Raw genomic sequence first — 17,078 nt, 5'->3', positions numbered from 1 at the left:
ATTTACACAATGGAATACTACTCAGCTATCAGAAACAATGACTTTATGAAATTCATAGGCAACTGGAGGGAACTGGAAAATATCATCCTGTGTGAGGTAAACCAATCACAGAAAAACACACATGGTATGCACTCATTGATAAGTGGCTATTAGCCCAAATGCTTGAATTACACTAGATGCACCGAACACATGAAACTCAAGACCTATGATCAAATTGCGAATGCGTCACTCCTTCTTTAAAAGGGAAACAAGAATACCCTTGACAGGGAATAGGGAGGCAAAGATTAAAACAGAGGCAGAAGGAACACCCATTCAGAGCCTGCCCCACATGTGGCCCATACATATACAGCCACCCAATTAGACAAGATGAATGGACCAAAGGAGTGCAGGCCGACAGGAACCGGATGTTTGATCTCTCCTGAGAGACACAGCCAGAATACAGCAAATACAGAGGCGAATGCCAGCAGCAAACCACTGAACTGAGAAGGGGACTCCCATTGAAGGAATAAGAGAAAGGACTGGAAGAGCTGGAAGGGGCTTGAGACCCCATATGAACAACAATGCCAACCAAACAGAGCTTCCAGGGACTAAGCCACTGCCCAAAGACTATACATGAACTGACCCTGGCCTCCAACCTCATATGTAGCAATGAATAACTTAGTAAGAGCACCAGTGGTAGAGGAAGCCCTTGGTTCTGCTAAGACTGAACCCCCAGTGAACGTGACTGTAGTGGAGAGGACCGTAATGGGGGGAGGATGGGGAGGGGAACACCTATGTTGAAGGGGAGGGGGAGGGGATCGGGAGATGTTGGCCCGGAAACAGGGAAAGGGAATAACTATCGAAACGTAAATAAGAAATACTCAAGTTAATAAAGAAAAAAATATTTACTCACTTATTTATTTACTCTATATCCTGATTACAGTCCCTTTCTCCAAGTCCCATCTTCACGACCCCTTCTTCCCTCCATTTTCCTTCATCTTAGTAGTGCAGAACTTCCATGAACACCAACTCACTCACATACATCAATTCACAACAGGAATAAGTGCATCTCCTCCCATTGAAGCTAGACAAAGCAGCCCAGCTAAAAGAAAGCAATCAAGTGGTAGACAACAGAGTCAGAGCTAGCCCGCACACTAATACTTAGGGTACATACCTAAGATCAAGCTGCACATCTGCTACATATATGTAGGGGGCCTAGATCCTGCTGCTGGAGCATATGAAGGGGGAGATCCTGCAGATTCAAAGCTGAAGGATCACAATGATTTAAAGGCTACAGCAAGCTAGGATATATAAGGAGAGGCATGTCTGGGAGGTTCCGGTATTGATGGTGTAGCAAAATCCAAAGGGCTTGAAGCAGACCAGTGACTTATTTCAATGTACATTTGCAAGTAAACCTGTTTGGACAAAAGGGTATAATTTGTGACATAGTATAGCACAACACATCTCACAGACTGCATTTTTAAAAGGATTTTAATTTTTTGTTTGATTTTTAATTTAACTTTAAAACTTTAATTTTAATTTTTGAAGTTTTGCGAGGTGGGATTGTTATCAAGAGATAGTTGTAAGGATTGAAAAATAAAATGAGAGTTACTTGTGAGCATGATGATAAATTTAAAGAGATACAAAAACAGACATACGTTTTGAAAAGGATAAAAGGCAACAAAAGAGTAAAAAATGAAAGAAAGCAGGGTACATTTTAACTAGTAGTTTCCAGGGATTAAGTCCACAGGAAGGACGAATTAGTGATGTCACACACATGAATAGTATTCTCACCCAGGACTCAACTTGGCTTGGACTAGAAACCTACCTTTTATAGGTAATTTCTTATTACCAAGCTCCTGGAAATGTAAAATCCAAGCCTGTATCAAAGTGCATGTCCAAATGAAGCAACAAAATTCAGTTTTCACTCCTAATAGCTATTAGTGATTCTTCTGTTATGGGCAGTTCTTTTCAAATATATTCTTTTGTATGGTCAAGCATGAAGAGAAACAAGCAAAACTATTCTGTACAAGCTGCATATAAAATATGACTATCTTGTGCAGGACTGCGCAAACATAAACTTAGCTGCATGCTGGTAAGAAATATGTGATGAGTAGAGTTGACTTAACCTAAGCCATCATCTCAGAAGAAAAGTAACTTATCAGTGTTGCTCAATTTAGGAAGTGTTATAATTTCTATGATTGCTGTGACAAAACACTGATAAAAGCAACTTATGGAAGACAGGTTACACTCCATGATATACTTGGAGTTACTAGTTAACTCCTGAGAAATATCAGGGCCTAAACTGAAGCAGGGCAGGAACCTGGATTCAAGAACTGAAGTAGAAGCTGAGTAGGAGTTCTGCCTCTTGCCTTGTACCTCATATCTTTCATTTTCTGACTAATAGCTCAAGGGTGGCACCATCCTGGAGATCTGGGCCCTACAAATTCCAAGGTTAATCAGGACAATATCCCTTAGACTTCTCTATACATTAGGTCAATCTGATGGAGGCACTTTCTCCATTAAACTCCCTTTTCTCACCAACTTCTTTTCTCAGGCACATTTGTTTTGCCTTAATAAAAGACCAGGATCTAAAACACTAAATAAAGATTGCACATGGGGAAACCCATGGCTCCAGCTGAATATGTAGCAGAGCATGGCCTTATTTGGCATCACTAGGAGGGAAGCTGCTTAGTCCTAAGGGAGCTTGATGACCCAGGGTTAGGGAATGCTAGGGTGTTGAGGCCAGAGTGTATAGGTGAGGGAGGGAGCACTGTAATAGAGGCAGGGGGAGGAGATACAGGGTTTGTGGAGGTGAACTGTGAAGGGGGATAACATTTGAAATATAAATAAATAAAATAATCAATAAAAAACAAAACAATATGACCAGGGAAACTTATTCAAGTAAGTGGTTCTTTGGGACTTAGAAATGCTGAGAGAGTATAGCACTTCAATGTCATGACAGAGGAGCATGTCTGTAGAAAGGAAAAAAAAAAACAGCAAGCTGAAACCTGATGTCTCTTTTCTTGGGAAGGAAAAATGTAGCAGAGAAAGTACACTGAAAATGGGCACATGTATTTTGTAATTCCAAATTATAGGCAATGGCATACTTTCATCAGGAGGGCCAAGGGACTTAAGCCACCAGAAAGTTGTCACAAAGAGGGTATTGCCATGCCTGGAACTAGAATGGCATCCCATTCAAAACATCCTAACAGAAACCCCCAATCCCCCTACCCCCTAAAAATGTCAACGAAAGACAGTCATTAATTAGATTAACTCACAGTGTTTGGGAGCACATCAGGTTTGAAATGTTGCTTTGGTTAAGTAGTTCTTCTATTCTTTGCAGTATGCCTTAAATTTTGACAAGTTTTAGTAAAATGCAGAAAACTTAGAGTCTCCATTTCAGAAACTTCATATCATGCGTTCCTATCTGTGGCAACTGTTATTTTCCTCATAGTTTTGGATGTCACTTTTAAATTTCAATTTTGTAAACCATGTGAAATGACAATCTTGTTTTGCCTTGTGTTGTTACAGATGTCCATTACACAAATCATGATCGACAACTATCATCAAATATTTGGAAATGATGATATATTTAATAAACATATTGACAGAAGATCTGAGGATTTAAAGACTTGTGCAGATTCAATAAACTCTTCTGGCAAATCACCTATTATGAAAGAATTCCTAGCTGGCCACAACAGGAAAACATGCAATAATGGTGTAAAATTAAAAATTTCATCCATTGCTCTGCAGGAGGAAGGTCCTACAGGTGATCCAAGATTTATTTAGTCATCAAATTAATGGAAGGATGACATCATTCACTTATTTCATAAATTTATAAATATGAGAGCAGTATTGGGCACAAAATGATATTAGAGTATGGAAAAACTTTTTAACTACCACTTTAATTAAATTATACTTAAATTTGTGCATATGTATATACACAGACACACACACACACACACAAATACTTGTGTACCATACATGTAAGTATGACAGACTATGTATTCAGCCTTTGTAAGAATCCCACAATATTGCAGCTCTTCCTATGGTCTTTAAGTCATAGAGGATTCATGCATATGAAATTATTATTTTTGATAAGATCATTTAGAAACAATGTTTTAATTTATACATCCATTAGAGATTCTGCATGTTTAAGTCCTGTACCACTGTCAACATGCTTTTTGATTTTAATGCAAAAATAATAATGTTTGTTTAATTTCCTACGAGAGACAATCTTGCCAAATGCTTAGCATTGGCATAAATATTAAAAGACACAGGATCCATTACAAAACCTACGTGAAGAAAGATAAAGAGGCTAAAACGCACCTGATTAATATGGTAGTACCACTCAAATTCCTATACATTGATAATGCAAGTAATTATTTGTATAGAGTTAAGAAAATATACTGAAAGATTACTCTTATCTGAAGTGAAGTGAATCTATCATCTGAGAATGTTTGTCTAACAATGACATTTTATGTTTGATTTAACAGGACAGAACAGAACAACTACCACATATAAGTGGTAGAAGATGACTGAAGACATTATAAGGTCATTCTATTTTAATGTTCCCTTCTACCTTCCACTTAATCATAGCAGAACAATTATTACAAGATCCTGCTTCAGCATTCATATGCTATCATAATAAATGTTAAAATAAATAAAAGTGTTATTGCTTACACTCCAATGTGCCTTGTTCATGGTTCGCCATAGTCTTTGGAAAGTGACATTTTTCTGTCTCTGCCTCTACAGCCCAGTTATAGTACTTGCTTTCCCACCTCAGTTTCTAAAGTGCAGCCAAAACTAATGACATTAAATAATCCCTCAGAATTGTGCCCAGAATTCTGTGCCATACAAAGTTCTATATAAAATTCCATTACCAATCAAATTTAATCATCACACATATGAAGTTAGAGATGGATCACGGTTGTTAGATTATACAAAATGACCTGAAAAGATCACTGCTTAAGCAACTGAGATACAGGCTTTGTGACATGAATTTGGGTCATCGAAACATACTTTAGAACACAAACAAAACTGAGTATTGTTGCACAAGCATCTCTAGACCAGAAGCTTCTACCTGGATGAAGGTGGGAGTTGGAGACAGTAGTTAACAGAAGCTTATTGGCCAGATATTCCTGACATGTTGTTCAGCAATGATCAAAAGAGACCTTATGCCCCCCCCCCAAAAAAAACTGAGAAAGACCAATACTGGATGCTCTTTTCAAATGTAAATAAACATGCTTTACATTTACACACACACACGCACTCATACACACATATATTCATCCTTATACATTACCTACACTCAGAAATATACAGAAGCATACAGTATATTTGTTTTATCTCTCTGCATAACCTGAGACCTCAGCATGAAATATTTTTTATTCATTGTCTATGTGGAAATGGTCTGTAATACAATATTGAGATATGCAAATCTTAGAGAAAACCTCCAGTAATATAATTGATAATTTCCATATTTACTCTTTCTTGGTCCCTCCTGAACTCCCAACTATAATAAGTTCAAAATGTTTTCATTTATTAGTATTATTATTTTAAATTTTTTAAATATTTTTATTAGATATATTTCTTTACATTTCAAAGGTTATCCCCCTCCTGGTTTCCTGTCCATAAGCCCCATTTCCTCCCCTTCCCCCCACACGGGTATTTCACCTATGCATTATTAAAAAAATGAATTATAGCACTATATGCTTTTTCTCCCTTCACTCACTGCAATCTCAAACTCATCAATATTGTTTTATATATGTGTTTATTTATGGATATTTTTATCCTAAAAATATGGATACAACTTGAGTCCATTTTCTTGTGTTTGTGATTAAGTTTCCATGATGTGCAGTGTGTATTAGACAATCCATATGCAGGTCATTTCTGTAAAAATTAAGCTTCTGACGGTCATCTTTAGATGCCTATAACTTTTGACACATGAATTTTTTCCACTGTTTTACTAGTCCATTTATATTGCTAACATTGTGTTTTTGCACCCATCTTTATGACAGGCAATTTGAAAACAGACTTAAAGTATTAAAGTCTGGTGGCTCTTAAAGTATTTGTAATCCCTCTTTTACAATGTTCCCTGAGCTATAGAGATTTTTCGCTATAATGTACATGTACTCCCAGGTGCTGGGTTTTACACAAAGCACTTTGTGTCCAGTTTTTCTTTTCTGTAATGGTCTCCATTTTCTCTACAAAGAGGCTTCTTTGATGAGGGATGATGGCCCCACTTGTTGGTAGATATAATACTAATATTTAGAATCTTGTAAGAAGCGTGGCAGATTTAGTAAATTAATGTGATAAAGTTTAAGGTTTATGACATCACTAGTTCCATAAATCTGACTAGATTTCTTGCACCAGCCATGATTTCATTCATTTTGAGAGAAATTCTTCCAATTGTTAAAGTATTTCATGTGACTTTTTCCAATATATAGATGCTTTAGGTAGCACTTGGATTTCTGTCAAAGTTGGCGGCTTAAGTGCCTGTTACAGGAATGTCTCAGCAATCAACTGATTGTAGATGGATATGTCTTAGAAGGCTCTATCTGTACGTCACTGTTCTTAGGTAGATAAAATAGTAGGCAGGTTGACATGTTAAGGAAGCAAATGATAGTTTTACTCACCTGCAACACCTATGAAATATGACAATAACCAGTATGGCCAAGATAACAGAATAGGTGCAATAAGTGACACTAACAGCTCAGTTGTAAACTTTGATTAGACTTAAGTGAATTTTTTTTACCATAGAATTGAACATAGTTCTGGGTCTTTCTCTTTAGGATTGGCAAACTCTCTTCGTTCCGAGTGGGAACCACTTGTAGCAGGCGTAGTTTTCAAGATATAGGCAGAGCAAGTTTTCTCGAATGGACCTGCAGTTTCGAAGTGAATTCTCTTCGTTCCAAGCAGTACTCACTTGTAGCAGTCCTAAATCTCAAGTTATAGGCAGGGCAAGTTTTCGCGAATGGACCTGCAGTTTCTAAGATTTCTCTTCGATCCAAACGTGCCTGACTTGTAGCAAGCGCAGTTTTCAAGATACAAGCAGGGAAATTTTTCGCGAATTTAGCTGCAATTTCTAAGTGAATTCTCTCTGTTCTAAGCTTAACTCACATGTAGCAGGCGTGGTTTTCAACACATAGGCAGGGCAAGTTTTAGCGAATGGAGCTGCAGTTTCTAAGCGAATTCTCTTGGTGCCAAGCGGGACTCACTCGTAGCAGGTGTAGTTTTCAAGATATAGACAAAGCAAGCGTTTGGCGAACGGAAACGCAGTTTCTTGGCATATTCTCTTCCTTCCAAGTGGAACCACTTGTAGCAAGTGGGACTCATTTGTCGCCAATGTAGTTTTCAAGATACATATTAAAGAAGCGTTTGGCGAGTGGAAACGCAGTTTCTTAGCAAATTTACTTCGTTCCCATTGGGACTCTGTCGTAGCAGGCATAGTTTTCAAGATTTAGGCAGGAGTAGTTTTCGAAAATGGAGCGGAAGTGCTTAAGCAAATTCTCTTCGTTCCAAGCGGGACTCATTTGTAGCACGCATAGTTTTCAGGATATAGCCTAAGGAAGCGTTTGGCAAATCTAATCGCAATTCCTTGGTGAATTAAATTCGTTACAAGTGGCAATCAGTTGCTGCAGGCATAGTTTTCAAGATGTAGGCAGTTCAAGTTTTAGCAAATGGAGCTGCTGTTTCTAAGCGAACTCTCTTCGTTCCAAGCGGGAGTCATTTGTAGCAAGGGTACTTTTCAAGAAATACACTAAGGAAGTTTTTGGAGAATGGAATCGCGGTTTCTTGACAAATTGACTTCGTTTCAAGTGGGAGTCAATTGCAGCGGGCGAACTATTCAAGATATAGGCAGGGCAAGTTTTTGCCAATGGAGCTGCAGTGTTTAAGCAAATAATCTTCGTTCCAAGAGGGATTCATTTGTAGCAGGTGTAATTTTGAGGATATGTACTAAGGAAGCATTTGGTGAACTGAATCGCAGTTTCTTGGCGAATTTACTTGGATACATGTGGGACTAAGTTGAAGAAGGCATAGTTTTCAAGATATAGACAGGGAGAGTTTTCTCTATTGGAGCTCCAGTTTCTGAGCTAATTCTCTTCATTCCAAGCGGGACTCCTTTGTTGCAGGTGTAGTTTTGAAGCTATAGATAAGGAAGCGTTTGGCGAATGGAATCACAGTTTCTTGGCAAATTAACATCTTTCCAAGTGTGACTCTGTAGTAGCAGGCATAGTATTCAAGACATAGGCAGGACTAGTTTTTGCGAATGGAGCTTCATTTTCTAAGCGAATTGTCTTTGTTCTACGTGGGACTCACTTGTAGCAGGCGTTTGTTTCAAGATATAAACAAAGCAAGAGTGTAGCGAACAGAATCGCAGTTACTTGGTGAATTCTCTTCCTTCCAAGTGGGAACCACTTGTACAAGGCGTAGTTTTCAAGATACAGAAGGGCAAGTTTTCGCGAATGGAACTGCAGTTTCTAAGCGAATTCCCTACGTTCCAAGGGTGACTAACTAAGAGCAGGCGTAGTTTTCAAGATATAGACTAAGGAAGAGTTTGGTGAATGTAATCGAACTTTCCTGGTGAATTAACTTTGTTCCACATGGGACTCAATTGTGGCAGGCATAGTTTTCAACATATAGGCATGGCACGTTTTCACGAATGGAGCTGCAGTTTCTAAGCGAATTCTCTTCGTTACAAGCGGGACTCATTTGTAACAGGCATATTTTTCGAGATATAGACTTAGGACACGTTTGGCGAATGGAATCGCAATTTCTTGGCGAATGACGTTCGTTCCAAGTGGGACTCAGTTGCAGCAGGCATAGTTTTCGAGAATACACAGTGCATGTTTTCGCAAATTTAGCTGCAGATTCTAAAAGAATTCTCTTCCTTCCAACCGGCACTCATTTGTGTCAGGCGTAGTTTTGAAGATGTAGACTAAGGACGAGTTTGGCGAATGGAATCGAAGTTTCCTGGCGAATTAACCTCGTTCCAAGTGGGACTCAGATGCAGCGGGCGTAATTTTCAAGATATAAGAAGTGCAAGTTTTCCCAAATGGAGCTGTAGTGTTTAAACGGATACTCTTCGTTCCATTGGGACTCATTTGTCACAGGCGTAGTTTTCAAGATACACACTAAGGAAGCGTTTGGTGAATGGAATCGCAATTTCTTGACGAATTAACTTCGTTCCAAGTAGGCCTTGGTTGTAGCAGGCATAGTTTTCAAAATATAGGCAGGAGTAATTTTCGCGAATGGAGCTGAAGTTTCTAAGCGATTTGTCTTAGAACCAAGCGGGACTCATTTGTCACCAACATAGTATTCAAGATACAGATTAAAGAAGCGTTTGGTGAATGGAATCGCAGTTTCATAGCATATTTACTTCGTTCCTATTGGGACTCCGTCGTAGCAGGCGTAGTTTTCAAGATTTAGGCAGGAGTAGTTTTCGAGAATGGAGCTGAAGTGCTTAAGCAAATTCTCTTTGTTCCAAGCGGGACTCATTTGTAGCACGCATACTTTTCAGGATATAGCCTAAGGAAGGGTTTGGCAAATGTAATCGCAGTTTCTTGGTGAATTAAATTCGTTACAAGTGGCACTCAGTCGCTGCAGGCGTAGTTTTCAAGATGTAGGCAGTGCAAATTTTAGCAAATGGAGCTGCTGTTTCTAAGCGAACTCTCTTCGTTCCAAGCGGGACTCATTTGTAGCATGTGTAGTTTTTAAGATATAGACTAAGGAAGTGTTTGGCGAATGGAATCGAATGTTTCTTGGGGAATTAACTTTGTTCCATGTGGGAGTCAATTGAAGCAGGCATAGTTATAGGTATAGTTACAGATATAGGCAGGGCAAGTTTTTGCCAATGGTGTTCAAGCGACTAAACTTCGTTCCAAGAGGGATTCATTTGTAGCAGGCGTAATTTTGAGGATATATACTAAGGAAGCATTTTACGAATGGAATCGCGGTTTCATGGCGAATTTACTTGGACATGTGGGACTCAGTTGAAGCAGGCATAGTTTTCACCGTATAGGCAGTGCAAGTTTTTGCAACTGGAGCTGCTGTTTCTAAGAAAATTCTCTTAGTTCAAAGCGGGAGTCATTTGTAGCACGTGTAGTTTTTAAGATAGAGACTAAGGAACGTTTGGCGAATTGATTCGCAGTTTTTGGCGAATTAACTTGGTTACAAGTGGGACTCAGGTGAAGCAGGCATAGTTTTCAAGATATAGACAGGGAGAGTTTTCTCGATTGGAGCTCCAGTTTCTGAGCAAATTCTCTTCGTTCCAAGCGGGACTCCTTTGTCGCAGGCGTAGTTTTGAAGATATAGATAAGGAAGCGTTTGGCAAATGGAATCACAGTTTCTTGGCAAATTAACATCTTTCCAAGTGTGACTCTGTAGTAGCAGGCATAGTATTCAAGACATAGGCAAGACTAGTTTTCGCGAATGGAGCTTCATTTTCTAAGCGAATTGTCTTTGTTCGATGTGGGACTCAATTGTAGCAGGCGTTTGTTCTAAGGTATAAACAAAGCAAGAGTGTAGCGAACAGAATCGCAGTTACTTGGCGAATTCTCTTCCTTCCAAGTGGGAACCGCTTGTACAAGGCGTAGTTTTCAAGATATGGACAGGGCAAGTTTTCGCGAATGGAGCTGCAGTTTCTAAGCGAATTCCCTACGTTCCAAGGGTGACTAACTAGGAGCAGGCGTAGTTTTCAAGATATACATTAAGGAAGATTTTGGTGAATGTAATCGAACTTTCCTGGCGAATTAACTTTGTTCCAAGTGGCACAAACTGTGGCAGGCATAGTTTTAAAGATATAGGCATGGCACGTTTTCACGAATGGAGCTGCAGTTTCACAGCGAATTCTCGTCGTTCTATTGGGACTCATTTGTCTCAGGCGTATTTTTCAAGATACACACTAAGGAAGCATTCGGCGAATGGAATCACAATTTCTTGACGAATTACTTCGTTCCAAGTGGGCCTTGGTTTTAGCAGGCATAGTTTTCAAGATATAGGCAGGGCACGTTTTCGCGAATGGAGCTGCAGTATCTAAGGGAATTATCTTTGTTCCAAGCGGGACTCATTTGTAACAGGTGTACTTTTCGAGATATAGACTTAGGAAACTTTTGGCGAATGAAATCGCAATTTCTTGGCGAATAACGTTCGTTCCAAGTGGGATTCAGTTGCAGCAGGCATAGTGTTCAAGATATACGCAGAGGTAATTTTCGCGAATGGAGCTGAGTTTCTAAGTGATTTGTCTTAGAACCAAGCGGGACTCATTTCTAAGTGATTTGTCTTAGAACCAAGCGGGACTCATTTGTCACCAATATAGTTTTCAAGATACAGATTAAAGAAGCGTTTGGCGAATGGAATCGCAGTTTCATAGCATATTTACTTCGTTCCTATTGGGACTCCCTCGTAGCAGGCATAGTTTTCAAGATTTAGGCAGGAGTAGTTTTCGAGAATGGAGCTGACGTGCTTAAGCAAAGTCTCTTCATTACAAGTGTGACTAACTAGGAGCAGGTGTAGTTTTCAAGATATAGATTAAGGAAGAGTTTGGTGAACGTAATCGATGTTTCCTGGGGAATTAACTTTGTTCCAAGTGGGACTCAGTTGTGGCAGGCATAGTTTTCAAGATATAGGCAGGGCACGTTTTCGCGAATGGAGCTGCAGTATCTAAGGGAATTATCTTTGTTCCAAGCGGGACTCATTTGTAACAGGTGTACTTTTCGAGATATAGACTTAGGAAACGTTTGGCGAATGGAATCGCAATTTCTTGGCGAATGACCTTCGTTGCAAGTGGGACTCAGTTGCAGCAGGCAGAGTTTTCAAGAGTGCACAAGCATGTTTTCCAAAATTTAGCTGCAGAGTCTAAAAGAATTGTCTTCCTTCCAAGCGGGACTCATTTGTAGCAGGCGTATTTTTCAAGATATAGACTAAGGAAGCGTTTGTCGAATGGAATCGAAGTTTCCTGGCTAATTAACCTCGTTCCAAGTAGGACTCAGATGCAGCGGGCGTAATTTTCAAGATATAGGAAGTGCAACTTTTCCCAAACGGCGCTGCTTTTTCTAAGCGAATTCTAGTCGCTCTATTGGGACTCATTTGTCTCAGGCCTAGTTTTCAAGATACACACTAAGGAAGCGTTCGGCGAATGGAATCGCAATTTCTTGACGAATTAACTTCGTTCCAAGTGGGCCTTGGTTGTATCAGGTATAGTTTTCAAGATATACGCCGGAGTAATTTTCGCGAATGGTGCTATAGTTGCTAAGCGATTTGTCTTAGAACCAAGCGGGACTCATTTGTCACCAACATAGTTTTCAGATACAGATTAAAGAAGCATTTGGCAAGTGAAATCGCAGTTTCTTAGCAAATTTACTTCATTCCCATTGGGACTCCGTCGTAGCTGGCGTAATTTTCAAGATTTAGGCAGGAGTAGTTTTCGAGAATGGAGCTGAAGTGCTTAAGCAAATTCTCTTCATTCCAAGTGTGACTAACTAGGAGCAAGCGTAGTTTTCAAGATATAGACGAAAGAAGTGTTTGGTGAATGTAATCCAAGTTTCCTGCGGAATTAACTTTGTTCCTAGTGGGACTAAGTTGTGGCAAGCATAGTTTTCAAGATATAGGTAGGGCACGTTTTCATGAATGGAGCTGCAGTTTCTAAGCGAATTCTCTTCGTTCCAAGCGGGACTCATTTGTAGCAGGCGTACTTTTCGAAATATAGACTTAGGAAACGTTTGGCGAATGAAATCGCAATTTCGTGGCGAATAACTTTCGTTCCAAGTGGGACTCAGTTGCAGCAGGCATAGTTTTCAAGATATAGGCAGAGGTAATTTTCGCGAATGGAGCTGAGTTTCTAAGTGATTTGTCTTAGAACCAAGCGGGACTCATTTCTAAGTGATTTGTCTTAGAACCAAGCGGGACTCATTTGTCACCAATATAGTTTTCAAGATACAGATTAAAGAAGCATATAGCGAATGGAATCACAGTTTCATAGCATATTTACTTCGTTCCTATTGGGACTCCCTCGTAGCAGGCATAGTTTTCAAGATAGAGGCAGAGGTAATTTTCGCGAATGGATCTGAAGTTTCTAAGTGATTTGTCTTAGAACCAAGCGGGACTCATTTGTCACCCATATAGTTTTCAAGATACAGATTAAAGAAGCGTTTGGCGAATGGAATCACAGTTTCATAGCATATTTACTTCGTTCCTATTGGGACTCCCTCGTAGCAGGCATAGTTTTCAAGATTTAGGCAGGAGTAGTTTTCGAGAATGGAGCTGAAGTGCTTAAGCAAAGTCTCTTCATTACAAGTGTGACTAACTAGGAGCAGGCGTAGTTTTCAAGATATAGATTAAGGAAGAGTTTGGTGAAAGTATCGATGTTTCCTGCGGAATTAACTTTGTTCCAAGTGGGACTCAGTTGTGGCAGGCATAGTTTTCAAGATATAGGCAAGGCACGTTTTCGCGAATGGAGCTGCAGTATCTAAGGGAATTATCTTTGTTCCAAGCGGGACTCATTTGTAACAGGTGTACTTTTCGAGATATAGACTTAGCAAACGTTTGGCGAATGGAATCGCAATTTCTTGGCGAATGACGTTCGTTGCAAGTGGGACTCAGTTGCAGCAGGCAGAGTTTTCAAGAGTGCACAAGCATGTTTTCCAAAATTTAGCTGCAGAGTCTAAAAGAATTGTCTTCCTTCCAAGCGGGACTCATTTGTAGCAGGCGTATTTTTCAAGATATAGACTAAGGAAGCGTTTGTCGAATGGAATCGAAGTTTCCTGGCGAATTAACCTCGTTCCAAGTAGGACTCAGATGCAGCGGGCATAATTTTCAAGATATAGGAAGTGCAACTTTTCCCAAACGGCGCTGCTTTTTCTAAGCGAATTCTCGTCGTTCTATTGGGACTCATTTGTCTCAGGCCTAGTTTTCAAGATACACACTAAGGAAGCATTCGGCGAATGGAATCGCAATTTCTTGACGAATTAACTTCGTTCCAAGTGGGCCTTGGTTGTATCAGGTATAGTTTTCACGATATACGCAGGAGTAATTTTCGCGAATGGAGCTAAAGTTGCTAAGCGATTTGTCTTAGAACCAAGCGGGACTCATTTGTCACCAACATAGTTTTCAAGATACAGATTAAAGAAGCATTTGGCGAGTGGAATCGCAGTTTCTTAGGAAATTTACTTCGTTCCCATTGGGATTCCGTCGTAGCTGGCGTAATTTTCAAGATTTAGGCAGGAGTAGTTTTCGAGAATTGAGCTAAAGTGCTTAAGCAAATTCTCTTCATGCCAAGTGTGACTAACTAGGAGCAAGCGTAGTTTTCAAGATATAGACGAAAGAAGGGTTTGGTGAATGTAATCCAACTTTCCTGGGGAATTAACTTTGTTCCTAGCGGGACTAAGTTGTGGCAAGCATAGTTTTCAAGATAGAGGTAGGGCACGTTTTCACGAATGGAGCTGCAGTTTGTAAGCGAATTCTCTTCGTTCCAAGCGGGACTCATTTGTAGCAGGCGTACTTTTCGAAATATAGACTTAGGAAACGTTTGGCGAATGAAATCGCAATTTCTTGGCGAATAACTTTCGTTCCAAGTGGGACTCAGTTGCAGCAGGCATAGTTTTCAAGATAGAGGCAGAGGTAATTTTCGCGAATGGATCTGAAGTTTCTAAGTGATTTGTCTTAGAACCAAGCGGGACTCATTTGTCACCCATATAGTTTTCAAGATACAGATTAAAGAAGCGTTTGGCGAATGGAATCACAGTTTCATAGCATATTTACTTCGTTCCTATTGGGACTCCCTCGTAGCAGGCATAGTTTTCAAGATTTAGGCAGGAGTAGTTTTTGAGAATGGAGCTGAAGTGCTTAAGCAAAGTCTCTTCATTACAAGTGTGACTAACTAGGAGCAGGCGTAGTTTTCAAGATATAGATTAAGGAAGAGTTTGGTGAAAGTATCGATGTTTCCTGCGGAATTAACTTTGTTCCAAGTGGGACTCAGTTGTGGCAGGCATAGTTTTCAAGATATAGGCAAGGCACGTTTTCGCGAATGGAGCTGCAGTATCTAAGGGAATTATCTTTGTTCCAAGCGGGACTCATTTGTAACAGGTGTACTTTTCGAGATATAGACTTAGCAAACGTTTGGCGAATGGAATCGCAATTTCTTGGCGAATGACGTTCGTTGCAAGTGGGACTCAGTTGCAGCAGGCAGAGTTTTCAAGAGTGCACAAGCATGTTTTCCAAAATTTAGCTGCAGAGTCTAAAAGAATTGTCTTCCTTCCAAGCGGGACTCATTTGTAGCAGGCGTATTTTTCAAGATATAGACTAAGGAAGCGTTTGTCGAATGGAATCGAAGTTTCCTGGCGAATTAACCTCGTTCCAAGTAGGACTCAGATGCAGCGGGTGTAATTTTCAAAATATAGGAAGTGCAACTTTTCCCAAACGGCGCTGCTTTTTCTAAGCGAATTCTCGTCGTTCTATTGGGACTCATTTGTCTCAGGCCTAGTTTTCAAGATACACACTAAGGAAGCATTCGGCGAATGGAATCGCAATTTCTTGACGAATTAACTTCGTTCCAAGTGGGCCTTGGTTGTATCAGGTATAGTTTTCACGATATACGCAGGAGTAATTTTCGCGAATGGAGCTAAAGTTGCTAAGCGATTTGTCTTAGAACCAAGCGGGACTCATTTGTCACCAACATAGTTTTCAAGATACAGATTAAAGAAGCATTTGGCGAGTGGAATCGCAGTTTCTTAGGAAATTTACTTCGTTCCCATTGGGACTCCGTCGTAGCTGGCGTAATTTTCAAGATTTAGGCAGGAGTAGTTTTCGAGAATTGAGCTAAAGTGCTTAAGCAAATTCTCTTCATGCCAAGTGTGACTAACTAGGAGCAAGCGTAGTTTTCAAGATATAGACGAAAGAAGGGTTTGGTGAATGTAATCCAAGTTTCCTGGGGAATTAACTTTGTTCCTAGCGGGACTAAGTTGTGGCAAGCATAGTTTTCAAGATAGAGGTAGGGCACGTTTTCATGAATGGAGCTGCAGTTTGTAAGCGAATTCTCTTCGTTCCAAGCGGGACTCATTTGTAGCAGGCGTACTTTTCGAAATATAGACTTAGGACACGTTTGGCGAATGAAATCGCAATTTCTTGGCGAATAACTTTCGTTCCAAGTGGGACTCAGTTGCAGCAGGCATAGTTTTCAAGATAGAGGCAGAGGTAATTTTCGCGAATGGATCTGAAGTTTCTAAGTGATTTGTCTTAGAACCAAGCGGGACTCATTTGTCACCCATATAGTTTTCAAGATACAGATTAAAGAAGCGTTTGGCGAATGGAATCACAGTTTCATAGCATATTTACTTCGTTCCTATTGGGACTCCCTCGTAGCAGGCATAGTTTTCAAGATTTAGGCAGGAGTAGTTTTCGAGAATGGAGCTGAAGTGCTTAAGCAAAGTCTCTTCATTACAAGTGTGACTAACTAGGAGCAGGCGTAGTTTTCAAGATATAGGTTAAGGAAGAGTTTGGTGAAAGTTTCGATGTTTCCTGCGGAATTAACTTTGTTCCAAGTGGGACTCAGTTGTGGCAGGCATAGTTTTCAAGATATAGGCAAGGCACGTTTTCGCGAATGGAGCTGCAGTATCTAAGGGAATTATCTTTGTTCCAAGCGGGACTCATTTGTAACAGGTGTACTTTTCGAGATATAGACTTAGCAAACGTTTGGCGAATGGAATCGCAATTTCTTGGCGAATGACGTTCGTTGCAAGTGGGACTCAGTTGCAGCAGGCAGAGTTTTCAAGAGTGCACAAGCATGTTTTCCAAAATTTAGCTGCAGAGTCTAAAAGAATTGTCTTCCTTCCAAGCGGGACTCATTTGTAGCAGGCGTATTTTTCAAGATATAGACTAAGGAAGCGTTTGTCGAATGGAATCGAAGTTTCCTGGCGAATTAACCTCGTTCCAAGTAGGACTCAGATGCAGCGGGCGTAATTTTCAAGATATAGGAAGTGCAACTTTTCCCAAACGGCGCTGCTTTTTCTAAGCGAATTCTCGTCGTTCTATTGGGACTCATTTGTCTCAGGCCTAGTTTTCAAGATACACACTAAGGAAGCATTCGGCGAATGGAATCG

At 40.1% G+C, this 17,078-nt stretch overlaps 1 long non-coding RNA gene across 2 annotated transcripts in view; it reads left to right on the top strand.

Moving 5' to 3' along the window:
• Positions 1-4,666, top strand: part of LOC120099103 (uncharacterized) — a 32,124-nt gene extending 27,458 nt beyond the window's left edge. For both annotated transcript variants that reach the window (XR_015645047.1, XR_015645048.1), the window contains exons 8-9: positions 3,514-3,751; positions 4,479-4,666. This is a non-coding gene — a long non-coding RNA (uncharacterized LOC120099103). The remainder of the gene's footprint in view (positions 1-3,513; positions 3,752-4,478) is intronic.
• The last annotated feature ends 12,412 nt before the right edge of the window (positions 4,667-17,078 follow it).

Source organism: Rattus norvegicus, chromosome 1 (assembly GCF_021556685.1).
Source record: "Rattus norvegicus strain SHRSP/BbbUtx chromosome 1, alternate assembly SHRSP_T2T, whole genome shotgun sequence".
Lineage (NCBI taxonomy): Eukaryota > Metazoa > Chordata > Mammalia > Rodentia > Muridae > Rattus > Rattus norvegicus.
The sequence above is the reverse complement of the archived record's forward strand: the minus strand, read 5'-3'. Positions and strand labels throughout refer to the sequence as shown.